A 26,631-nucleotide genomic window follows, 5' to 3' on the forward strand; every position below is an offset into this window, starting at 1 on the left:
GGTCTCACCCTCCGCATGGCCCTGCCTCCCATCTGTACTAATCCCTGCAGATCCCACAGCCACACAGAACCTGAGCTTGGGCAGAGTTAGATGGGGATGGGGGAAACTGAGACCCAGAGAGGGGAGACTGAGACAGGGCTGGGATGGAGGGTGCAGGCTTGGGCCCAGGGTTATCAGCGCTGTCTGGAGTCTCTCCTTTTTCTTTGCTCCTATCTAGGGACACATCCCTCCCCTTCCCTGCCCAGCCCTGGAGAGGCATAGGTAGGGGACAGGTGGTAGAAAGTTCTACAGGGAAGGAAAAAGAGGGAGAGGCGAGAGGAGGCTAGGAAGAGGGAGAGGCTGTTTTCTTCTCTCATCTGAGAATGAGGGGGACCAGGAAAAAGAAATTGTAAATGTGGTATGTCTCTAGCACTGGCCTGGCACAGTTTTGAGGTGGAAATTCAAGTCAGAAAGGGCAGGATACCAACATGGATGGGGTTCTCCTGAGTGCCTGGCTATCACTGGCTGGAGAAGAAGACATTCAGAGAGGTTCTTTCTCCTGCCCACCAACACACAGCAAAGGAAGATTCGCACTCCTGTCCATCTGACCCAACCCAACAGTGCCTCAAAGTCTCCCACCTAGCGGCAGAGGGAAGCCAAGGCAGTGACCAGCTTCGAACACCCCCACCTACCCCTCTACTCCCCCCAAGCCTCGTGCCCATAAGAGATGAAGAGCTGCCAGAGGCAGAAAGAAATGGGAAAATCTGTGCTTAAATTCTACCCAGGTGGCTCCCAGGGAGAGGGCCGCAGCTAAGAGGAGGTGGGGGAGGATATGGTGGGCCTCTTTTTTGGGGGGTGGGCTGGCTGGAACATGGCCCCACAGCCTGCCAGGGAGGCCCCAGATGGGCCAAGGACTATAGGGGTCCCGCTGCCCTCCCCCAAACCTCCCCTCCCTTCTCTCCCTCTCTTTCTCGGCTGGCTATCGACCGGGGCTGTGACATGGTAGATCAATACGGCAGGGATATAAAGCCGGCTGGCTGCCTGCCTGCCTCTGCCTCTCCCTCTCTCCCGCTTGCCTTGCTTCCCTTTCTCAGAGCCGCACCCAGGTCCCCCACCCCCCATGTCCCCCTTACCCATGCCTCTCAGGGGCCAACACCCCACACACACCGCCAGCCACCCCCCTACAGCAAGAGAGCTTAGGGAGGCTGAGAGCTTGGACAGCCAGGAGAGGGGGTGAGTATGGGAGTGGGCAGGGAAGCAGATGGGGATGATGGGGATGGGGGGGTCACACTGGCAGGTAAGGGGGCTGGGATAAATTGAGGGACAGCCCCCCTAGAAGAAAGAGGTATCCCCTCAGTTGGGAGCAGCTCGGGGAGATGGGGCCCTTTGAGGGTTTGAGAGGGATGGAGCTCTGGGAGATGGTCAGGGGGTACCTGGGGGTGCTGGGGAGACACTGTCCTGAGCCCATGGACTGGGGAAAGGCCTGGGGGCATTCTGGAGTAAGCTGAGGTGAATGGATGCCCAGATCCTCGGGGCAACCCCCAGGCAGTCTGCTGCCCAACCATAGCGCCCCTGGCTGCCCCATCCTTGGGTCTCTGTGGGCAGAAGCTGCCTTGGCCTCGCCCCAGGGCCTGGACTGCACGTGTATAGAGGGGTGGGGAGTGGTGTGGGGGATGTTGTGAGGCTTCAGACAGGAGGTTCCAGGGGAGCTCTATGGTGTCTGAGTTGCCATACATATAGGGTATGCATGTGTCCCCTGTGTACTTGGGTGGCTGTGTGTCTTTGAGTGCTTAAGCTCTGCTGTGGAACTCCAGGACTGTGTGCCTCTGCGTGTCTCAGCTACTGAGTCATGTCTGTGTGACCACGAGTATGTGGGTGTGTCCCTGGGGACTCGGTGGTTCTGTGTGTGTGTGTGTGTGTGTGTATGCTTCCGTGTGTCTCCCCCACTCTGGGCATCCCCAAATGTCTGAATGTGTGTATATAGATCTGTCTGACCCTCGAGGGAGAGTGCAAGGTCTCTGTGACCTGCCCCCAGGTAACGTGGCGGTTGTGCGTTCTTATGTTCCAGGAAATGTGTGTGTGTGTGTGTGTGTGTGTGTGTGTGTGTGAGTCGCCGCCTGAGTGTCTGAGCGGGGATGTTTCTGGGAGAACTGGGGGACCGTGGAATGAGGCCCCATGTGTCTGTGTGTGGATTCTGTGTCTGTGTCTGTGGGTGGCCGTAGGTGTGGTTGCCTCCGCGTGTCATCGGAGCTTCTTTCTTTCTGAGTGTCAGAGAGCCAGTGTGCCTTCTGTGCGGCTACGTGATGCCACGTGTCCCTGTGTGCCGAGGGCCGAGTGTGTTTCCGAGAGTGGGCTAGAGGCTCTGGGTGTGTCCCATGTGTGTCATGGTGCCTCGGTGCTTATGATGGTGTTGGTGGGGGGGGTCTCTGAGTGGGGGAGGGTGGAGAGGCAGCAGGGACTGCCACTGCGGTGCAGGCTGGCCTGTTCTATTGCTACAGCTACATCGCCTCCAAATCCATATGTGAGGGCCTGCTGCCTTCTCTTCCCTGCTGGAGGCCCCAGATCCCTGCCAGGATGGGCCCAGGGCCCCTGCCCCCTCCCTGTCTTGGGCACTGCACCTCTGTTCCTCAGCACCCCCTGCTTTGGTGGACGCCACCTCAACTCCACCAAGCGACCTCCGTCCCTCCCAACCCCCCCAGCGCCACCCGCTCCCCCCGCCCTCCCCCCACCACAAGTCCAGTCCAACCCAGACAAAAGCAATTACTCCTGAGGTAGGATGTGAGTGTGGGTGTTAGAAACAGAAAAAAGGGGGGGAAGGAGGGGGAGCGAGAGACACACACACAGAGGCAGGGATGGACAGCCAGAGACCCAGAGAGACAGGGACCGGAGAGACAGAGGATGAAAGAGACTGGATGAGACCCAGCCAGACACAGGAGGCAGCGGAGGAGAAAAGGAGCAGAGGAAGGGCAAACAGGAGGTGGAGAGACACACAGACACAAGGACCAGACAGACAGAGAGCGTGTGTGCGCGTGTGTACACAAGGCACAGAGACAGAGGCACGCAGATAAAGCGAGGATGGGGGACAGAGCCGCAGAGGAGCAAGGGGTCAGGGCAGACAGGAGCGATGCACAGAGGGAAATGGAGAGATTGCCATGGAAGAGCAGGACAGACAGGGAGAGCGAGACAGAAGAGCAGAGACAGCTGGCGAGAGACCTGGAGAGCCGGGAGCTGGAGGTGGAGGGAAGTTGGGAACACGGGAGACATTGAGGCTGCGAAGCTAGTGAGGAGCTAAGGGAGGCCTAGTGCAAAGTGGTCTCTCCTGCGGGCTCAGGCGCTTACGTGTGTGCGTGTGCATACACACACACATTCATGGCTTTCTTCCCGTGTCCTCCGCCCCTCCCCCTGCCAGAATTCAGGGGTGCCCAAGCTCCAGGGGCCCTGGTCTGTCCTCCAGGCCCCTGTGAGCCAAGGCAGGGAGGGGACAGGACCAAGACAGACAGGTAGGGAGGAATGGGAGCAGACTGGGCTTCTGGCCGCACGACAGAGAGAAGCAGTACCTCCCTCCTCCCACAGTCCCTGCCCTGTGTCTCTCTCTCCACGCACACACCAGGGGCCTTGGCCAAGTGTAAGTTCTTTATACTCTGTCCCACCACAGTCTGGTGAGGGGTGGGGCCGCAGGCACCAGGCAGGGGTGCAACCCCCACTGCCCCCCTGTTGTGCCCCAGAGGCGGTGGCCCTCACCTCTAGTGGCTCACTTTTGCGCCCTCATGCGCACACTTTCTGACTGGCTCTGAGCCTCTTGCTCTGCTCTCCCGGCTGACTTTTTGCTATCTCCCAGGTCTCTTTGTCTGCTCTTTTCACCTGCTCCCCCTCTCCAGGCATTTTTCTGTTGCAGGGTGCTCCCTGAATCTCCCCGAGTTTCCCCTAGTCTCTCTCTCCCTTCCTCAGATGACCCCTCTGGCCCTCCTGTCCACACATGCCCCCAGAGGAAAGCAGATGGCTGTACAGGGGAGCTTTCAGAAGCTGTCCTGGAATGGTGAGGCCAAGTGAGAGGGGGGTACCTCCTTTCTTGTTTTTCCCTCAAGCATCGTTTTTCCTTCTCTCTTCCCCACCCCCCATCCCCACCAGGTCCACATCTCTGTGTGGCTCTCTCAAGACAGAAAGCTCGATATGGACCTGTACACACTCTACTCGCAAGACTGGAAAGAGATCCAGGCTCAGAACAAGGAGGGAGAGGGGTGGAATGGAGAAGCCAAGACCCAGAGGAAACCAAGCAAAGGAAAAAAGAAGGGAACAGGGTAGAGCCTCAGGATGAGGAAGTGGAAAGAAGGAAGCCAGAAGCAGAGACAATGTGAGCTGGACAATGCAGGGGCTGGGGTGGGCTGGGCTGGGAGCGTTCATCATGACTTCCAAGAAACATTGCTAAAGCTGCACAGCGTCAGACTCTGTAGCCTGCCCTCTGCCTACCAGCCCTCTACATGGAGTTAGGGCCAAGTGCCTGTCCTTGGCCCCTAGGGCTCCAAGCCTGATGGGACAGCAGGCACTTTAGCCTTCACTTGCTCTGGGACTGAGATGCCCAGGACCAAGCAGTCCCTGAACCTGCAGAGGGATGACAGCCATTTGCACCTCCTCCACATCTGTATGCCCTACCCTCTGGCTGACATGCTCCCAGTCCTGGGTGGGGCACAGGTATCTCCACCCATCCAGTGACAGCAAAGGCAGCCAAACAGATTGAGTGATCTCTTGACACCTCCCAGCATCCCACCACTACAGCAAACAGCACCCCCGCCCAATCATGATTCCATATCCAGCGAGGAGCACCACTGCAACGGTGCAGTTGGGCCAACAGCCTCACACAGCCTTGCCCTCTGGACCACCCCCCATGAGGCCTGCCCACATCCAAGGAGCCACCTCCATACTGAAGCTCCTTCTGGCCCACCCCAGCCACAAGGCCCCTCTGTAACACCACACACCCTATTCTGTAGCTAAAGCCCCCAGCTGCAGCTGTGACAAAGGGGTAGCTAACTGCGCCCAGGGCATCCAAACAAATCCCTGACCGCACCTACTGACTTCGTGGTTCTGGTCTGCAGAACACCTGCAATGCCACTCAGGCTGCATTTTGGATCCTGGAGCATCCCACTGCCACACCCATACTCTCACCCTGGGGAGGAGGCATCTACCTTGCAGCTCCATTTCCCTGTCTCTTAAGCAGCCCTGGGTTCTCTCCAAGACCCCTCACCAGACCCAGCAATAGGAACCTGTCACCCACAGCTGAGCTCCCTGCGTCTGAGGCAATCCAGACTCTCCCTCAGGGTGTGTGGGTGCCCCGGGCATGCCCTAGTACTGCTGTCTGAGCCACCTGTGGGACTCTGGGGCCTCATCCACACCAAAGGCCAAGTCATTTTGTGGAAGGATGGAAGGAGACAAGGTGAGGACACAACCAGCTCCCTGCCTAGCACTGGGAGGGCCTTGGATACCCAGTGGACAGTAGCTGGCCATGGGGACTCTGAGGCCAGGCCGAATCCACAGTCCCCAATACTGACCCACCAACTGGAACAGTAGCTTACGCCTTGGTTTCTCCTAACCTCTCAGGAACCCCCTCACTGCCTCCTCCTCTCAAAGTCTGCCCGAGTCCCGAGTCCCTCCCGTCACTCACATCACTCACATCCGGCTTTCTCCTGACCTAGTCCCTTGCAGGCCTGTGGGTTCGGGGTAGTAGTGTTGATGCTTGTCTCCCCACCAGCCTGCGGCCCCTCAGAGGCTACACAGGTCTCCCCCAACCCCACTCTGAGGCACAAGGCCTGGCACACTAGAAACCCCCAAAAAATGTTGGCTGAAGGAAATAAATGGATGGATATGGGTTTATGTGTATGTGTGCTCACTTATTTATTCTTTCAACAAATCCTAACTGAGCATTTACACTGTGCCAGGGGCTGGGTGTCGAGAGCTTGGGGGGTGGGATGTTATACACACAATATATCATCAGATATGGTAACAGTGCTCAGAAAGGAGGAACAAGGTAGGGGGCAGCCTTTGGGAGGCTGTCAGGTAGCCTTAGATGGGGAGGGGAGAGAGCCAGATGGGAGGAGATCCTGGCACTGAGGAGGCCTCCAGCCACATCTGGGGAATCACTCAACTTCCAAGTACAGCTAGAAAGGAAAGACCATGGGGATGGGGGCAATGTTTGTTGGAGCTCTTGTTTTGTAATGAAATTATGTACCTAAAAGAGTGTGGCCTCCTTCAAACATGTCTCCCTGGAGTGGAGGGGCATGAAACTTCCCCTGGACCGCTCAAGATATTTTGGTGACAGCCTTCAGGGCCAGTTCACAGACTATATAAGCCAAACATCTCCTGTTGTTACATGTGTTTCTCGTTTCTATCAAAAAACCAACAAGTAGCCCCAGTATTATCTAACCCTTTTTTGGTGCCAAACTTATCAGAGTTGGCACCAAATAAGACTTCAGGGGTTTCCCCAAAATCAAGTCCCTCCCCACCCCCACCCAACTAAGCCTAAGGATCCAAGGATCAGCCACCCCGAGGAAATTCCAGTCACCATGGTGGGTTCTGGTGAGGTTGGAGTGAGAGCTCGAAGTTCAGGCAGACCTGAACGCAAATTCTACCTCTACCATTCCCTTGCTTTAGGCCTTTTGCCTCTCTGTGCTTCAGTTTCCTTCTCTGGCAACAGGGGACTACTAATTCACCTCACAGGCTTACACTGAGGATTAATGCAAAATGCCCAGAGTGGGCCCTGGCACAGAGGTAGCCCCTAATAAGTATGGGTTTCCTCATTAGGCTGCAACAGCTCTTGGCACATGTGAACAAATCTTCCAGACATATGTCCCTGAAACCTTGGATACTGAACAAATATCTATTTAAACACAAAGAGCTAAAATCAGAGACTTGATTAGCAACCTCCATCAGCTTTGAAACATAATTCCGTTAACAGCCTCTTATTTTAGCCCAACTTCAGACATTCCTCAAAGCCAGCCTCTAGCCCCCAAACAAATTCTACAATCTGGAAGCTCCTTGACTCTCTTATTTTTATTTTTATTTTTTAAGTAGGCTCCATGCCCAATGTGGGATTTGCACTCATGACCCTGAGATTAAAGGTCACATGTTCTACTGATTCAGCCCCTCCTTGACCCTCTTTTAAACATCAAGAGCATCAGGAGACGTGAGTATTCCTGGGAAAGCTACAATTCTGGCTCCATGGAGAAAGCATACATCCTATACTCAGACTCCTACATTCCTTACTAGTTAGAATGGGGTTCATGGATGGGTTTCAGGGGGTCTGCAAAGATCCCAAGTTGGAGCACAACTGAGGAGATATAGGGATGTGTTTTCCCAGGAGAAAGTCTATACTAATTGCAGTACAACTAGAAATCTGTGAGGCAAAGATTACCCAAACCGTGTAGTTTGGATCACAAGGAGATTTTTGAAATTTCGTTAGTAGCCAACTTTAAAAATTGGGAGATTGGCTTCTTTCAGGAAGTTGTAAAATCTGGCAAGTTAGTTTTGCCTCTCTGTGGGAGACAGTGAGTGGAGCTGAAAAGCAGGCTCCCACCCCCAATGCATTTTTTTAAATTTTTATTTATTTATGATAGTCACACACACACACACACAGAGAGAGAGAGAGAGAGAGAGAGAGGCAGAGACACAGGCAGAGGGAGAAACAGGCTCCATGCACTGGGTCCAATGCATTTTGTAGTCCACTATGGTCCCTACTATACCAGGTTGCAAACCTTGAGCTACGGCTTTCACCTGCTTCCTAAAGTGAGTCTGGGACCCTGGCTACAGCAAGGATGCCCATGGAGGATACCTATGAGGGCAGCCAGAGGCTTCCCCAGGACACCTGATGCCCACCCCTGGATCCCATTCTAACTGGTAAGGAATGTAGGAGTCTGAGTCCAAGATGTGTGCTTTCTCCAGGGAACCAGAATTGTCCTGAATCAGAACAGTTCTAAGGCCTGTAGGTTAAGCTGGGAATAGGGGTGGCAGCAAAGAGTCGGGGGGTCCCACCCCCGAGCACCCCTCTCCAGATGCTCACTCCTCAGGGCCTCATTGAGCTGAGCAAAGAAAACACCAGAGGACATGCCTGGAGCCCCTGTTTCCTTCTGAGCCAAGCAGCTGAAGAACTCCTACTTCTGCTTAGGAGTCTCAGTGGGCTCCAAGGAGGGGGTCTCACCAATCCTCACTTGTTCAGGGGTATCTTTCAGCTGTATTTCGAGCTCCTGCTTCCTGAGGCACATGCTTCCAAGAAGAAACTTCTTTCATCCTTACATCCTGTGTGGTAGGTGCCATTATCACCCTCCTTTGATAGATGGGGAAACTGAGGATCACACAGCTGGTGCCATCCGGCTCTGGAGCTGGAATCTGAACTGCCTCACTAGCCTTCTGGCCTCAGGTCAGAGAGTAAGGCAGATTCTGTTATTATTATTCTCTTTATAGATGAGGAAGCAGAGGCTCTGACTATCCCAAGTCACTCACAGCTAGGAAGGGAAAGACAAGGGGCTCAGACACAGGTGTGCCTGCCCCCAAGCTGTGATCTGAGCCACCAAGTTATCCATCTCTCTCCTACTGAGTATGACACTCATCAACAGAAACCCTCATGTCACCCACACCCAGAACCAAATCAGTGTGGCCAGAAAGCCACGGGACACAAAGGACAAAAACGCAAAGCAGACTAACCTTGTAGAGGACAGAGCAGAACAAGGAAGGGCAGCACTCCAGGGAAGAGGATGGGAAGGCAGGGGCTTCTGAGAGGGAACAGGACCCACCCGGAGCATAGCAGTAAGCAAAGCTCTGAGGCCGTGGCCCTTACCTCTTGGGCAAACGCAGCGAAGCTAATACATTCAGGCCACCAACCCGGTCCAGTCGAGAACCTGGAAAGAGAGGAGAGGAGAGTCAGCTGGGAGGGAATCTGTGAAGCATCTCTGACTCGGGCAGGATGAGGCACTCCTCGAGTGGAGGAACTCTGCTCCTGTCACACAGTCAGGACTGGCAAATGTGGGCTCAGGACCTGCCAACCACTTGTTGCCCCCAGTGGTCATTTCCGGGCCCTGAGTCTCAGTATCCCCATCTCATAAATGGGCATCCTACTGCCTGTCTTGTTGAACATGTTTTTCCCATCAGACTGGAAGCACCTTAAAGGTCAGGGACTATATAGACACAGTCCTATAGCTTTAGCCTTTGGCAGAGGGCCCTGCAAAATGCAGAGTGCTCAAGAAGTCAATGACAGGTGATGAGTGAACAGGTGGACGGATAGAGGGATTAATTGATTCACAAACTATGTATCTCAAAGGACAGCCAGGAGGATCTGATGAGAAAGACATCTGAGTTACTCATTATCAGGTGCCTATGTGTTGCAAGGTGATGAAAATGGAGTCCCAATGATACTTCTGACCTGTATATTTGTTCATTTATTTATTCGCTGGGTCAATCAGTAGATATGAAGCATGTCTAAGCTGGGCCCTGGACCAAGCGGGGGTACAGGGGTGGATTAGACAATGCCCTGTCCCTGTCTGCCAGAGGGTTCACAGCCAAGTCAGGGGGTGGGTGGCTGGATAAAGACCCAATGCCAACATGCTGGGGTAAGCAGAGGGTGCTGCGGGGACCCCAGCAGAGGTCAGGGAAGACCTAACAAGGGTGTCACCCCTGAGCCAAGCCCAGCAGACAAGTTAAATAAACTTTAATCAGGCAGAGGGCCAGATGGGAGGAAAGAGCATGTCAGGCCTCTATCTGCCCAGGAGGCAATGGGGAAGTAGGAAAGACAAGGCTGCAGAGAGAGCAGGGGTTGCACCCCACAGTGCCTGCCTGGGCCAAGCTGCTAGGGGGAGGGACACACTCCACTTAGTCTTTTTTTTTTTTTAAAGATTTTATTTATTTATTCATGATAGTCACACAGAGAGAGACAGAGAGGCAGAGACACAGGCAGAGGGAGAAGCAGGCTCCATGCAGGGAGCCCGACGTGGGATTCGATCCCAGGTCTCCAGGATCGCGCCCTGGGCCAAAGGCAGGCGCCAAACCGCTGCGCCACCCAGGGATCTCTACTTTGTCTTTAGAAAGGTCCTTCTGCGTACTATGCAGAAGAGGGAGAGGACAGAGAGGACATGGGGAGACCTGTCTCCAAAGAGTATTAGCTGAAGCCTCTCTGTCGCCCTACAGGGAAACAGAATGGCAGCTGGTATCAGCCCCACTTTACAGATGCAGCCAACGAGGCTGAGAGGAGATGTGACATCCCTGGGGTCCTAGTTAGAGTTAGGAGCTGGTTAGAGTTAGGGCCGCGTGCCGCCTCCTGAAACCTCGTTTCCTGCCTTCTGGGTATATGGTCCTCCTGGAAAAAGAACCCACACAGAGGCTACCTTCGCCCCTGTTTGCTGTGGGCTTTCAGAGAAGGAGCAGGAAACGTCAGCTAGGGAGAGATTTCTCAGAGGAGACAGGATATCAGAGATACCTTCCCACCAGGTGAGTACTGATGAGTTCACAGAAAGGGACAACATCTGAAGAGGGAGGGCCCTATGAAGGGGGTTAACAAAGACAGGGGGCTCACAGCTGTCTCACAGTTTGGGACCTGTGGGTACAGTCCCCAGAAGGGAGACAACAGGGTGATGGACAGGATGACCGTGCACTACTTTCCTATCTCGTGGCAAATATGCAGGCACAGATGGGGAGACTGAGGCCCAGGACCAGCAAAGGACGCAAAGAATTAGTGGAGACTGGACAGGAGTTGAGAATGAGAAAAGAGATAGAGAAAAAGACGGACGTACAGAGTGGGGACAAGATGATGGACAGATGGACAGACGGATGGAGAAATGGATAGGAAAGAGATGAGAAGAAATGTGGAGACACAGAGTAGAGGAGCGGAGGGAGCCACAGGCAGAGACCAGAGGAAAGCCCAAATGAGAAAAAAAAAAAAAAAAAAAAAAAGGTGGGTAAAAAGAGCAAGGGGCCCATCCAATTCCACCCCCCCCCCCCCACTCCTCCTCTCTCTACCGGGGCCTCCATCTTCAGGGTAACAGGAACCCTGTTCCCTGGGGGGAGGGAGGAGCTGGGGTCTCTCCCCACTCACGAGCTGCTCCCCCCACCCCCCCACCCCCCCACCCCTGCCTGGAGCTAATCAGCGGCTGTCATCTCCACGGTGAGGTCTTGGTTAAGGAGATTTAGGGCCGGGATCAATAGGAAATTTAAAAATCGATGCAGCGCGCAGGGCAAAATCGATGGCGTTTAATCGCCTTGCCGATTCCCAGTCAAAACAATTAGCCGCGCTGAGTGTTGAACACGGTGGCGACACGGCATTAACCGTCAATATTGGTGTAAGTGATGGCGGGCGGGCGGGGGAATCCCTGAGCCTCTGAGGGGCCCCGAGTCAGACGGTGCCCGAGGGCTGGGGTCTTCCCCGGGGCAGCGCCCCACGTTGGCACTTCCCTCTGGCAGCAGCTCCCACACCAGCTCTCCCTTCTACACGCTGCCACCCTCAGCTGCGATGCCCAATGCCCATGGGTAGCACTGCCCCCGGCCCGGCCTCCTCATCTCATCTCCCAGCCCCCGTGCCCCCATATGTCCTCTGACAGACCCCTCTCCCCAGTAGATAACATCTCCCCTGTGCAGGAGACAGCCCTGTGGGAGCTGGGAGCTGCCTTCCCAGCGGCGCCTGGAGTGGAAGATGGCAGGAGCTATTTAGGAGGTGCCTTCTGCCCGTTTCACAGATGGGGCCTCTGAGGGACAGGGAGGAGAAGCAGCTGGCCATGGTGACCTGGCACAGGAAGTGGAGGCGCCAGGCCTTGAATACCGAATTCTCTGACTCCAAAGGCTATATTCCTTGCAGCAGGCCACAGAGAAGGGGAGGGTTCTGCTATTCACCCAGAGGAGAGAAAGCCCTCACCACTCACCAAAGCTAGTATCAAAGTGTGTGTCTTGGTATCGGTCGGCTACCCGTCTGCCAGAGTGTGAGCTCGAGGACAGTAGGCTGGGGCCTGGCTCTTCTGGGGCTCCCTGGCATCAGCCAGTACAGGGTATGGCCCCCAGCTGGAGCTTGGGACAGGCCTGAGGATGACAGTGCCCCTTGGCCCCACACACAGACAGCCTACCTACACTCCCACCAAGGGACAGATGGGCAGAGCAACTGACCCCCCTGCAAACAAGCAGCTGGATAAGTTCAGCAGAGTAGCTCTCAGTGAGAGCAGCTGGTGTTTCTTGAGTGCTAGCTACAGGCCAGGCTGCCGGGCATGCTGAGTTGCTCTGTGGACGTGATCTCACTGAATCCTCGTGACCCGTTTGGTGAGGATCATCCTAAGATAGACATGGAGAGATGGAGGTTCAGAGAGGTGAATTCCCTTGTCCAAGGTCACACAGCCAAGAGAGAGCCGCTCCATCTGACTGGACTCTGAGAGGCGTGTGGGAAACAAAGCAAACAAGATCTAGTGACAGCAAGCAAGAGAAAGTGATGTAAACAGAGGGTGTGGGAACTAGCACTAAGACTGAGGACCTGGAGGGACCCCCGGGGTGCGAGGGAAGGGAGGCAGGGACAGAACTGGAAATGGCATTCTGGGCTCCGGACTTGGTAGGACTACGATGGGAGATGGTGAGGCCAAGGCTGGCTCTCACCTTCCCTGAACTTGCAAAAGGGCTCCCGGTCCTGGGGTGCTGCATACGGGAGGGCAGAGGCTTCTACCGCCACCTGCTCCCTGGCGCGGAAGAACAGGGCGGTGGGGCGGGGGGGGTGGGCAGGGGAGGAGGCCCATGAGATGAGCCAGGGATTGATCTGACAAGGTCCTAATCAAATGGTCAATATCGCTGACCTGACCACTTAACCTATTGATAAGCTGGCAAGGATGGAGCAGGCAGCGAGTGGGCTCAGGGCTGGAGGCAACGAGGGGGCTGGGGGGGGCGGGCTGATGGGATAGTGCTCAGGTCCACAGCGTGCCTGGGTCTGGGGGCCCTGGAAGACGGTGGTCTCCTCAAGCACCCCTCCCTCCCCTCTGACAGCTCACACGTCTTTTGTCTGGGGGCCCCTCACCCCTGCCCTGAGGATAGAAACCATTCCCAGCACCCAGGCCACCCCCAGATCCCCTTGGATGGTGTCTCAGCTTTTCATACATATGAGGGACTTCTCCAAGCCTCAATGTCCTCACCTGTTAAGTGGGGGTAATTATCACAGGGAATGCCAGGAAACAACCTAGATATCCTGTGACTGGGTATAGGAATATAAATGCTAGTACAGCTGCCACAGAGTGGAGGATGGCAGGGCTGTAGAAAATATGCTCAAAATAAATTCATTGACAAGGGAGTGATGCTCATAACCCATTGTTAGGAAGAAAAAGGCAGGTTATAAACTGGTATATAGCTTATGATCTCATTTGTATGAAACACATACATATACACTCCCCCCACCCCACCCCCTGCTCCCCAGAGAAAAAGGTTTAGAGCAGAAGTCAGAATTCTGAGTTCGGTCCCATGTATCTGAGTTATAAAAAGTTCTTTGGGTAAACTCCTAGGGATACTCCTGTTTGAGAAAAAGCTATCCAGAAAGACAGGCATAGAGAAATTCATTTTTTTTCTCATTTGACTCAGTGATCATGGTGGGTTCTTCCTTCAACTCTCTGAATATCTACATTTTCTCTTTTTTCTACAATGAGCATGTGTCACATCAGTTAATGTTGGTAATTGCAAACAGTGGGGCTAACGAGCCCTCCATTGGCAAGACTGTGAGGAGGCACCCGGTGGGCTTACAGTGAGCCATGTTCCTCTGGCCCTCTTCCCTTTCCTGGCCAAGCTTTAGGTCCCCACTGTGTCCAAGCCCAGCAGAGTCCACCTCCACCCCCCCTCCCCAGAAGATGAATAAATCTAAAGCCTACTGAGCAGAGAAGTGCTTGCTCCTCTACTTTCTCTTCTATCAGAGAAGACAGGGTAGGCCCAAGTCAAAGTCTGTACCCGTGCCCTCTTTGGGAAATTGGCTGAGGGCTCATAGACAGGAGTGACAACTGGAGGGGAAGCTGTGCCCCAGAGGGGGAGGGGGACAGAAAGAATTTTCCCAAAGTCACAGAGCTGGTTGTGACAGAGCTGGGACCAAAGCGGGGCTTCTGACTCCTGGGCCATGCCCTCCCACTGCTGGGAGAAGAACAATTGTAAGAGCAAGTGTTCATGCAGACCAGAGGGCTCTCAAGAGAGCATGGACTTCTGTGGGGCAGAAAAGTGTGTGGCCAAAAGACAGCTCTGCCACCACTTCGCTGTGTGACCCTGGGCAAGTCACTTCACCTCTCTGAGCCTCGGTTTGCTCCAACATACAAAAACGAGAATAATAACACCTGTCTTACGATGTTGGTGTGAGAAGTCAACAAGACCATGCTTATAACAAACTCAGCCAAGAACCTATACAGAAAAGGGCAAGAGAGTGATGGAAATGATATCCGGATCACCCAGCCACGACTGACATGAGAGTTGGGTGTGCAGCGGTGGGCGGGGATGTAGGGGGAGGGGAAGGGAGAGAGTGTGCGTCCTGGTACTCTCTCTTGGGGTTAGCAAATTCAATGAAGACACCTGCCTAAATATGTTCCTTTGTTCGTTCACTCATTCACGTAATAAGCATTTCCTGAGGCCAGTTCTAGGCCAGACCCTGTGCTGGGCCCTGCAATCCAGAGCCGAACAATGGAAGATCCCACTAGGTTAGTAAAGAGGAATTAGGGACGGCTGGGGCTGGTCTCTCATCTGAGAGTTGCTGCCTCAGTGGCCTCCGAACTCTCCCTCGGGGGGCTTCTGCTGCCAGGGGCCGAGTACAGGAGCCCAAGCCCCCACTGCCTGACCGGTGTGGCACTCCGGGCGTGTGTGTGTGTGCATGCACACTGGAATAGTAAGCTCTGTGAAGAAGGGTTATGTTCACCTTTGTGATTCACAGCACCGTGCACGGGGCCTGACACTCTGGGGACACTCCACGCTCAGGGTTTTTTTCCTCCGTTTTTTCTAATGAAAAAAAGTTCAAAGCACCTAGCACAATGCCTAACACCTGGCAGGTACTCGATAAATAGCAGCTATTATTAGTAACATCATCACACGCGCGCGCGCTCACTCTTCGTCCCCACAAAAACCTTATTTTGCCGAGGAGGAAAGTTGAGCCTTAAAAAGAGTGATGTGATTTGCCCTCAGCGGGGATGGGCCTGGAAGCAGGGTGTGTGGACCTCACACTCTGGGGTCCCCTCCCACGTGGCTTGGGGGTGGGGCTGCCGGGGTGTATGCTGGGGGGAGAGGAAAAAGAAGGGAAGCAGTGGGGGGGGGGGTTGGTGAGCAGGTGAGATGATGAGGGACAAGGATGAATTGGCTGGGGCGTGCGGAACATGGTGAGAGATACAGACTACAGCATACGAGTCCGGGGTGCCAGGTCTGGAGTCTGGCTGCTTTGGGGTTCAGGCAGGCAGGGACCTGACTTGCCAATACCCAGGTAGGTACAGCCCCCAGGGAAGGTGAGCTCCTTATACCTTTCTCCGGTCCAGCAGATGTCCACCCCTGCCATTCATTATACCTGGCAGACTGGGATGACAGGGGACCTGTTCCTTTCATCAGACTGAGCATTTATAGTGTGCTGGGCACCATTATAGGCATTGGGGATACACCTTCAAACAAGACAGAGTCCCTGCCCTCACAGCATTGACCTTCCAGTGGAGGGGGAGATACAATAGACAAGAATACATATCTAAGAGCTAAGAAGGAAAATAAAGCAGATGAAGGCATGGATGACAAGAGAATGTTTCTTTAGAGTGAGAGGTCAAAAAAGGCCTGTGGGGGAAGGTAGGTTTTGAGTAGCAGCCCAAATAAAGTGTGGGGTAAGAGCTTTCCAGGCAAAGGAAACAGCAGGTGCAAAGGCCCTGAGGCAGGACCCATGCTGGTGTGTTTAAGGAACACCAAGAAGGCCAGAACAGCCTGAGCTTCCGGGAGCAGGAAGAAAGGAGTAGAAATTGAATAGGCAGGCAGGCGTCAGCTCATATGGAACTTCTAGGCTAAGGAAGATGTTCTAAGTGCGAAGAGGCCCCCCGGGATGGGTTGGGGGATGACAGGTCTTCTTACTGTGGCAGGTGAGGGTTAGTCTCACCTTTAAAACTCAGGCTCCAGGGACGCCTGGGTGGCTCAGTGGTTGAGCATCTGCCTTTGGCTCAGGTCCCGGGATCAAGTCCCACATTGGGCTTCCTGCATGGAACCTGCTTCTCCCTCTGCCTATGTCTCTGCCTCTGTGTGTGTGTCTCTCTCATGAATAAATAAATTAAAAATCTTAAAAAAAAAAAGACTCCATTCTCACCCTTTTCCCATATACTCTTTGGGAGCTTCTGACCCATTCACTTTCCAAGAATAAGCTCAAGAAACCTTCAATAAATGCAAGGAATCCCTGACAGGGCTTTGTCAGGGGACTGGGGACTTCCCTGGAGCAGGGCGGTTTCTGGCTTATCCATGTACCCTGGCATGCAGCTCAGGCCTGGCTACAAGAGGCCTCAGAAAACAGTAGCCTGGGGCACCTGGGTGGCTCTGTTAGTTAAGCGTCTGCCTTTAGCTCAGATCATGATCCCAGGGTCCTGGGATTGAGCCCCCCTGCATCGTGGGGATCCTTGCTCAGCGGAAAGTCTGCTTCTCTCTCTCCCTCTGCAACCTCACCCCCAGTTGTGTGTTCTCTCTCCCTATTTCAAATAAATAAATAAAATCTTAAAAAAAAAAAAAAAAGTAGCCTATGGGCAGTTACTAAGGGAGTCTGCAACCCTTGACCTCCAGCCCTCAGCAAATTTCCTTGTGGGAGAAGTTCAACTCTGCCCAGAGGCCAAGAGATGGGGGCTGGGAGAAGGGAAAGGTAGTCTGTGTCACTTCCCTGGCCAGGCCTCGTCCAGGGATCCCAGAGTGGTTAACCAAGGCAGGAGTTCCCTCCCTTCATGTCTTGCCATCCTTCACCTGTCTGTCCTCCACACCAGGAGACCCTCCAAAGGGTCCTGGACTTAGTTCCCGGCTCACATCCTGTCGAGAATTTGGAATAAATCCCAAGCCTTAGAGATCTTCCCAGTGATGTTCAAGCTTCGTCTCCCACCGCTCCCTGCACAGCCCTGCTAATCCAGAGACCTCCCACACTGGCCCACAGTTCTGCACCTGTGAACAGGGAGTGCCTCCATTTGGAAAGCCCTCTGCTTCCCCTTTTTCCCTACACCCTACCCACCCTTCCCCCAGGTCACCTCCTCCCTGAAGCCTCCTGACTCTCCTGCGTAGCTTGGCCACCTGCTCAGCATTGGTCCCTGCTCAGCATTGGCCCCCCCTGCATGTTTTATGTGCCTCTCTCAGAGCCCAGACATCAGGGCCCTAGCCAGTAGGGGAGACTCCATTTCCCACCACAGAGGTTTTCTAGAGGGGACAATGAGGCACAGCTGAGTTGGGGGTGGGGGTGGGATCAGTGTCCTGCATTGTTTATGCCTGTGTGGTCTTGGTGAGTTTCGGGAGGGATGCATGTGCACATTGACAATCTGTGTGTTGTGTCTAACGCTCAGCTTAAATGTCACTTCCTCAGAGGTGTTCCATCTGACCCACCAATCTAAACCAGGCTCTCCCATGACCCCTCCCACAGCCTCTGGTTTCTTTCCTTCCCAGATGTTATCACCATTTATAACTAACTATACACTGAGGTCCGATCAGTGCCCATCCTGTTGGCTCAGAGCTTTTGGAGAGCAAGGCTCAGGTCTGTCTTGTAAATCATTGTTTCCCAGCTTCTAGGACAAGGCCTGGTTCACACAGGGCTCAGTTCCTGTGCGATAAGTGGATTCATTCCATGAATATTTGCAGACTGAAGCATCTACCCATTTTCATTTCGCTCTAAGGGGATGAGTCTAAAGTGGGGGATGTTTATTCCTATAACTCAGAACATGACCCTTCTACGAGTGGCTTCTCCATGGGATCTCTGAACGTGGCCTATGTGCACTCATGGGCATAAGGGCTGGGATACCACCATGTTTTAGTATCCGTATTTGTACCCTTTCTGTTGGGAAAAAAAATCTCTATGGGAAGGCACCCTGGTACTTTGGTATGTCATGCCCTGTGATGTCTCGGTACATACATGCATACGTGGATGTCTGGGCTTTCATACCTGTGTGTATGTGCCTCCCCTTTTCCAATCCGGCATGTCCATTTCAGCATCTCTGGAGATGTATGCACAAATGTCTGTGTGGATCTGTAGGATATAGTAACTATACATTTTCTAAGAGAATCTCTGGCCAAGGGTATGTGTCTCAGGATGCACAGGTATGTGTGCATGTGTCCAGCATGTGTCTGAGAATCTGTGTACGTGTCTATCTCAGGACCACTGCATATGTCTGCATGTATACCTACTTCAAAATTTGCGTGTGCATCTGTTCAAGACTTATGTGGCCTCCGTAGTTTGGAGACAGAGAGAGAGCGTGTGTGTGTGTGTGTGTGTGTGTGTGTGTGTTGTGTATGTGTGACAGGGACATTTGTATACTTGTGTGTGTCTCTTCCCCTGGCTGCTGTTGCCTACCCAGTCTGGATGAGTACCTATTCCCTATCTCTCTCCCTCACACCCATCCATGCTCATGTGTGCCGTGCGGATGGGGAGGGGGCCGGGGTGTCGGCGGGCTCCTGTGTCACAAGGTTAATTTCTCCGCAGCCAGGCAGGCTGGGCCCTGAGGGGAGTGGTGGGGGAGGGGCTGGTCCCCACAGCCCCTCTGATAAATATGTATTTGGGGCTGTTGTGCTCAAAGGTCATGGGGGGAGAAGGAGGAGGAGGGGTGGTCTGCACTGTGCCGTGCTGCTAGGTCCCAGCCAGGCCCAGTGCAGGGTTGTGCGTGATCACCTCCAAAGGGATGATGAGATTCAGGGAGATGCCTCCCTCATCCTGGTCTGGCCTACCCCACCCAGAGCCATGCTCAGTGGGAGATGCTGTTGTGGACACACAGATATTCAAACTCTGGAGCAGGCAAGCACACGAGCCCACGCCCGCCCATACCCAGACAGAGGCTCAAACGGATGCACAAAGACAGCCTCGTGAGCCACCAGATGCACAGATAGCTAGGAGCCCAGAGCCAGACCCACATCCTTTCTTTCTCACCTAACCTTCACCCCCATGCCAAAAAAATACAAGCACACAAGAGTACAGAGCATCTCACAATAAGAAAGGTCCCTACGCACTCAACAAACACACGCACACTTGAACACAAAGGTGCACAGGGTCCAATGAAAAAGGCGCCCGGACACTTTGTGGGTATGCATGTATACACACAACCAAGAGCACACACAAAGGTGCGCACATAGGTGCATACCAAGAGTCCTGAAGACAAAGTTCTACGGAGATAGGTGCACACTGACAGTCGCAGATAAATGTTTGTGCGCACACACACACATCCACATGTGCACGCGCGCACACACACACACACACACACACATACAAAGATCTCAAAACCCACACACCAGGCAGGATGCGTGGCAAAGCCAGGCTGGGAAACCCACCCAGCTGCGGCACAGCCCGCTCTGGCCCTGTCCCCACTGAGGCGAGAATGGCCGCCTGGTCTCTGGTCTATGGCCCCCTAGCCAGCTCCAGCCAAATGCGCCATCATTCGTCCAGCCCCGATCACATCAATTGTCGAGCCTCCCCTCCTTGCTGACCGGCCATCTCGGCCATCAGCGGCCTCGGCCATTAGCTGGCTCCCGCCTCTGGCCTGAATTTGTTGAATCTCCCTTACCTGCCAGAACCGTCCAGACCAATGGAGCCCTTCCAGGGTGGTCTCCCTGACCCTCTCCTCAAGGGAGTCTGATGTCCCTGTTGTGTGACCCACGGCCCATGCCTCAGCGCGACCCCCCCCACCTCGGCACACTGTTCATGCTGTCATTCTTCAATGACCGCTAGCCACGGTGGTTCTGGTGGATCAGGAGGCTGTGTGTTTGAGTGTGTGTGTGTGAGTCCGCTTGCAGGCATGTGTGTATGGGTGATGGGATGGCTATAGCTGTGCTTTAAGTCAAAAGGAGTATGTGTGTGTGCATGTGTGAGTGTGTGTGTGTGTGTATATGTGAGTAAGGGGTTAGGATATTAGCAGCTGTGCTTAGAGTCAAAGTGTCTGAGTGTGGTTGTGCATATGGGGAGTTAGGACATCAGGGGCTGTGCTCCACATGTGTGTACATGCGTGTGCATGTGTGTGGCTTTGATGCAGGGAGTGACTCAGTGGCTAGGGCTAGCCTCAGTTCCGGGGAGCTGAGAGGAGCTGTCTTGGGCATGGGGGAGCAGCACAGTACAGGGGTCTGCTTCTCACGCACTTGTGAGCAAGTGGAGTACGTCTCTCCCAGACTCTGTTGCCTGTGTTTGTGAAAGTGACAGATGCTGCCTCCCTGGCCTCACTGCGGCGGATTAAGTCTGTGAATGCCACATGAGTCCGCACCCCAGTGGGGGAGGGTCCCCAGCCTGCTCTATCGCTCAAATGTGTGGCCACAGCCCTGGACAGTATATCCTGGGGGAAAGGGGCTAAAGTTGGTTTCTGCAAGGGAGATTGTGTCCGAATGGACGCGAAGGCCAAGGGCTCTGCATGTGTGTACAGGCGCCTGCACTCATGCTCACATGCTAGTCCGTGTTGTCCAAGGCACATCGTTGTGAGACACACACGCGTACACACGATTGCACAAGAGCTAGCTCCTCGCAGCCAGCCAGATGGAGTCCAAACTCCTCAGAGCCTCCACGGAGGGGTCCTGCATCACCGTGCCAACCTCCGCCCTTTGGGCCACACCCCCAACCTGGGCTGCTCCCTCCCAGTTTTCCTCAGCCATCATTCTGCCCTCCCACCTCCCCACATCCTCAGTGCCCAGAGCAGCGTCAAAGACCCACCTCCCTGTTTAAACCCATGCCTCCCTCCTTGTCCAGATTCCCGACAACCTGGAAACTCCCCCGGAGCTCACAGCCCAAGCACTAGAATCTTGTCTAAGGCTGGGATGGGGTCCACTCCAGAGTCTATGGTTGGTGTCCGATAATTGTTTGCAGGTAAGAAGTGATCATGCTACCATCACCTGAATATCTCAGGGGACTGTACTTCATCTGCTCAGAGACTCACACTACTCAATAAATACCTATCAAATGTGGGGACCTAATACGTGGGGCCACCACCTCCAGCCTCTTGCTGGCTGTGTCAGAGCTGGAAAAGCTGCCTTCCCCGAGCATCTAATGAAAGTGGAGCTGTGTATGAGTGAGGGAAGGTGTACCTGCCTTGCAAGGCCACTGTGTGCATGGGGGGCAGGTAGCTACACAGCCTGGGGCTCACAGCAGGGGTTGGGGGGGGCATGAAAGCTCATCTGTACCCCTATCTTTGAACAGGCCCAGCCCCAAACTGTCACCAACAGAATGGGCTCTTGACCTCACTTACTTGTCAACTTTCCCATCAGGATACAAAGCGAGACCCAGGTCCTCAAAGCCCTCACTGAGCCATGTAAGGCATCTATCCACCTTAAAAGGTCCTGGGAGACAGTCTGTAGATGGAGGTCTCAGGGGGGGCAGGGAGCAAGCAGGGATGGGGCTGAGCCAGAGAAAGGACATGGTGCTGAGACAGCTATAGGGAGACCTCTAAGGACAGACCAAGCTTGGTACCAGGAATCCAAAGGCCTTAGCACTAGCACTGCTTGGTAGCTTACAGCCTGGGAGGATGGTATGGACCTCAAACCCTCATCTGTGAAAGGGGCATCGCCAGGGCTCCAAAAGAGCTAGGTGGATGTAAGTGTCATCTCATCATCATCATCATCATCATCATCATCATCGTCATCATCATTATTAGATCAGGAGGTGGTGGGCCTAAGGGGAAAACAATGAGTGATCTATATTTAGAAGAAAGAACAGATCCCCATCTGAGGAGACCCCACACTCACTCTCTCCTCAAACAATTCTCCATACTGGAGTTTCTCAAGCATTTCAATCGCAAGAAAAAAACCTGGAGATTAACCAGCACATATCAGATGTGGAAACTGCTCCCTTGCCCCCATGAGGTCCAAGCAGCCCCTGGTGTGGCCATCTGTCCTCCCCCAGGGCCTGCATTATACTCCCCACATTAGGATTATGAGCCAGGGCTCTGACAAGTTCTACCTAGTGGGGTGCTGAGGTTGAGGCCCTAGCTTGGCTGTCACACTAGTGGGAGAAGGGGTTCTGGCCTGTGGCCCCTGCATATAAGGAGCTAGCGCGTAGGAGCCCAAATGGAGGTGGCCTCAGTGGCCACTGATGGATCCGCTGGGAAAAAAATCTGTCCAGGACGCTGTCTGGGATATATAGGCTAACCTCTATGACACACACACCATGGGTGTGGGCATGCACAAACACCACACACACACACACACACACACACACACACACACACACACCGTGGCCAAGTTCTTTCCCTATGACAGCCCCTGTCGCAGACACCCTCCATTTTCCCTGCAAAGACTGACAGAGGGAAGTAAGGGCAACCAAGGCCCCCAAGAACAGCACTGCGACCAACCAGAGGGTTGGCCAGTAGCTTAAGGGAAATGGGGACGGGGATGTGGACCTCTCAATGGGCACAAATGAGCCTCTGTCCAGCATTACCCAGAAATCAGGAAGTAGACACAGAACTGCGTTACCAGCAAGTAGAGATGCAGACTGCAGCCCTGATCTCCTTCTCTCCTGGCCTGCCTTCCACCCCCTGACACGGGACGCTTTGTTACCAGGGAAGAGCCAGGGAAGGTTTCTGTGGGCTGACTTCGGGGAGGGGGCATCTTCTCTTGTTTTGTTTTCTTGAACTGAGCTTCACGACTGCTGTGCAAGCATGCTGTCAAGCCCACCCATATGCCTGTGACCTCTGTACGCATCTTTCATCACGGCACCCAGATCCTGCTTCATAAGCCCACCCTCCCCCTAACCTAAGACACACAGAGACACCTAACAAAAACAACAGTAATAATAATAATAATAGCTCTGTGTAGCAATGGTACTTTCACACGTGACTTTATTTAACATAGATCCTCGTGTGCACACACCACGTTCAGACCTAGTACACACACGCAGAACCTCTACTCCAACCACGCTGCACGTACGCATTGACGCACCCACTGCCGATGCCAGACTTGGCACACAGACCTGCACACGCGTGGATGGCTGCCATGCACTGAGCCAGCGAGTGCCTCCCAAGTGCACACTCAGTGAGGGGCCCATGAATGTCCAGACAAGGGAAGAACCAATATAAATGCCGGCGCTGACTCCCTCCTGCACACGTATGGCCCACAATGGGGACCCCCAGTACCCAGCCCCCTGCTGAACGCACAGGTTGTGATTCTACACCTTTGGCTCCTCATTCTCCCGAGGCTCCCAAGCCCTGCACATAGTCAGTCTACGCTGAACACCTCTTGCAACGTACGGGCCTTGTACACAGGCACACTGCCGCCATGGTCTGACTCCATACACACCAGCCCCCCACTGCGCAATGACGCTATATTCTTATGCCCTAGGGGAGGGGGGCAAATTCACCAGACAAGATGGCAAGAGACTAAAACCTACTGAGTTAAGCAGCTCCTGGGGTCTTTCTCTAAACCCAGGTCCTGCTCCCCAACTCAGCAGGCCCCAGAAGCTAGAGAGAAATCGGGGAGTGGTCGGCAGGCCACAGGCTTTCTCTTAGGACCTTTTACCTGGGACTCAGAGGCTCTAAAGACCCTCTCAGATGGCCCCCTCCTCAATTTTCTCCCTTTTCACTTCCCACTAGCCATCCGTGTCATTTCCTTCTCTGTCCACACCCTTCTCTCTCAGTGGGGCTGAGTCCACAGCCATGAGCCCTCACTTAAGGTATTCCCCTCCCCCTCCAATGGCCCCAGTAAGCATCCAGCGGGACTTCTCTAGGAAGCCGGTGGAAATAGGGGGTGGCGCTAGAACCCCAGGGCAGACCCAGGCCCCCAGCAGGGAAAAAAGACGGTAGAAATACTTGGGGGGGGGGTATAGAATAAGGGTTAGGTTGTGATGGCAAGTCAGGGATTCTTGTCTTCGCACAGAGCCCCTCTCCCTGGCACCCTGCTCAAGGCCAATGCTACCAAAGTGATGAATAAATGAAACTGAGGGAGGGGATAGAAAGGACAGGGAAATAGGGAGAATGAGTGGCAGGGAGGAAGAATGAAAGAGAAGGAGAAAGGGGGGAGGGAAAAAAGAAAAAAAAAGAAAGGAAGGGGTGGAAAGAAAGAAGATGGGGGAAAAACTGAGTGGAGAGGAGAAAGCTTTTATTGAGAGGAGGAAGAGACAAACTGGAAAACAGGGAGAAAGAGAACCCGCAAAGGGATGGAGAAAAAGCAGGCTGAGATAGGACAGGAGAGGAAGAAAAGAGAAGGGAGCACAGACGCAGGAGGCGGCCACCAAAGGGGTTCCCCAAGTTACAGACTTTGCCCAGAGAGCCAAGGGGTGCACCCTAGCTCCCCAACATCACTCCTGGGCCCTGGAGCTCCACTCCCACCTCTCCTCCTACCAGAAACGCCGCCGCCTCTCAGGCGCCCCATCCCAGCTGCTCCCTCTCCCATCTTCCACCCAGCCGGCAGTCCAGAGCACCCCGTTTCTTTCTCTTGCCCCTCGTTTCCACCCCCAGCCCGTTCTGGTCCCCCGTGCCCTCTTACCTCTCCCCCCCATGCACCCTGCTTGCTTCGGAGCTTCAGACAGCACCAGCAACCAATATCCTCACCATCATCACACTAAACCGGCCCCCACACCCCCAGGAAAGGAAGAAAAAAAAAAAAAAAAGCAGGCGGCACCACCACCAGTCCTGACCCCCTCTCGCCTCATTTTCTCCACAGCCGCCCCCTTCCCCAAACGCAGAGTCAAAAATGGGGATCCCGCCCAGCCCGGGGAGCCTCTCCAGAGCGCCGGAGCCAGCCGGGAGCGGATGCCACCTCGCCTCTCTTCTCTGCACTCGCTCCTTTTTGTATACGACGGCCCCAGCTGCGATGGGTTTTATTTTCATCGTCTTTTTATTGGTATTATTGTTTTTCTCTTTTTCTTTATTTTTTTGCCCGGGGGGCGGCAGCGACGAAGCGCCCACCGCCTGGTCTCCGTCGCCAGCTCCCGGCCGTCGGCTCTTTCTCTCTCGGCGCTGCTCTCACCTCCCTCCTTTCTCTTCTGTCTCCGCTCGCTCCTCCGTGCTCTCGGCTCCGTCCTCTGTCACTGCGCCCTCTCCTCCCTACGGCCTCCCGCCCCACGCCTCTCCTTTCCCCATCCTTCTTGCCCCTTCTCCCCTTTTTCTCTCCTTCTTCACCTCCTCTCCGTCCCCATTTCTTCCCATCCCTCCCCCCCACCAACCACGCACATCTCCTTTCGGTTCCCTCGCCGCCACCGACAGCAAGCCACCCCCCTCGCCCCCAAATAATAAAAATATCCGGCCGGGGGCAAAGCCCCGACGCCGGCGCCGGGAGGGAGGCGAGAGGGCCGGGGCCGCGGCGGCGGCGGGCAGCCCGAGCGCGGTGCGGAGCGAGCGGCGCCCGCCCGGCTCCCGCCCGGAGAGCTCTCTGCAATAGGCCGAGCCGGCTGCATTAAGCTTCTTGCAATCAATAAAGCGCGGGTCAGATTATGCAAAGCGCAGATATTAATATGCAAAGTTTTAAAGATTTTTAAATGGAAGGGCGAGCGCGGCGCGGGCGGGCGGGCAGGGGCTGCGAGGGGAGAGGGAGGAAGGGAGGGCGGGCGGGCGGGCGCGCAGGCGAGCTGGGGAGAGGAGGAGGCTGCCCGCCGCCCGCCCGCCCGCCCGCCCGGCTGCGCCGCGCCGCCTTGCCTTACCGCTGCTCCCATCGGTAGGCGCCGCTGTCTTCGCCATGCGCGTCAGCTGCACGGCTCCGAGGGGATGGCCGAGGAGGAGCCGCCGCCGCCAACGCTACCCCCGCTCCCGCTCCCGCTCCCGCGCCCGCTCGCTGCCTGCTGCTGGCGCTGCTCTGGCCGCTGCTCCTCGCCTGAGCTGCCGGCGCGAGCCCAGGCGCGCGCCATCCCCGGCTCCCACCTTGTCCCCATGGCAACCCCGGGCCCAAGGATGCTCAGAGAGAGAGCGCGAGCGAGAGAGCGAGGGGGGAGAGAGGGAGAGGGAGAGGGCGGGGAGCGCAGGGGACACGGAGGCAGGGAGAGGCCCGAGACCCACAGAGACACAGAGACACGCAGAGACGGAGCGACTCAGAGACATGCAGAGATAGGCTGAAACAGACAGAGACGCAGTGACAGAGAGAGGGGAGAGGGGCGGGGAGTAGAGGGGGACACCGAGACCAGGAGAAGCCCAGAGACGCACAGAGACACACAGAAACGCAAAGAGACACAGAGAGACAGAGGGGAGAGGGAGAGGGAGGGGAGCAGAGGGGGACTCAAAGGCAGGGAGAGACCCCGAGGCACAGAGACACCCATGGATAGAGAGACATCTAGAGACAGAGAGAAAACGGAGAGAGGAGAGGGCCAGGAGCTCAGAGGACACAGAGGCAGGGAAAGACTCAAAGAGACAAAGAGATGCCCAGAGACAGAGACACACAGACACACAGACACACATAGACCAGGGACAGAGAGGGAGAGTTGAGGAGCAGAGACAGACTCAAAGGCAGGGGGAGGCCTCAAAGAGACACCAGAGACACAGAGACAGGGAGCAAAGAGACAGGAGAGACAGTAGTACAGGAGACACGGGCAGGGAGAGACTAACAGAGGCA

At 54.8% G+C, this 26,631-nt stretch overlaps 1 protein-coding gene and 1 long non-coding RNA gene across 2 annotated transcripts in view; one reads left to right on the forward strand and one right to left on the reverse strand.

The window, feature by feature from the left end:
• POU2F2 (POU class 2 homeobox 2) overlaps positions 1-25,951 on the reverse strand; it is a 75,773-nt gene extending 49,822 nt beyond the window's left edge. Inside the window, exons 1-2 of the mRNA XM_072753773.1 lie at positions 25,730-25,951; positions 8,801-8,861 (exon numbers count right to left, since the gene is read on the reverse strand). The gene's annotated coding sequence lies outside the window, so the exon portion shown is untranslated. The remainder of the gene's footprint in view (positions 1-8,800; positions 8,862-25,729) is intronic.
• LOC140594959 (uncharacterized) lies at positions 1,062-5,840 on the forward strand. The gene is made up of 2 exons (XR_011996249.1): positions 1,062-1,212; positions 4,108-5,840. It is a non-coding gene; the product is annotated as an uncharacterized lncRNA (long non-coding RNA).
• Positions 25,952-26,631: the final 680 nt, after the last annotated feature.

The sequence above is a fragment of the Vulpes vulpes genome, chromosome 1 (genome assembly GCF_048418805.1).
Source record: "Vulpes vulpes isolate BD-2025 chromosome 1, VulVul3, whole genome shotgun sequence".
In the NCBI taxonomy this organism is placed as follows: domain Eukaryota; kingdom Metazoa; phylum Chordata; class Mammalia; order Carnivora; family Canidae; genus Vulpes; species Vulpes vulpes.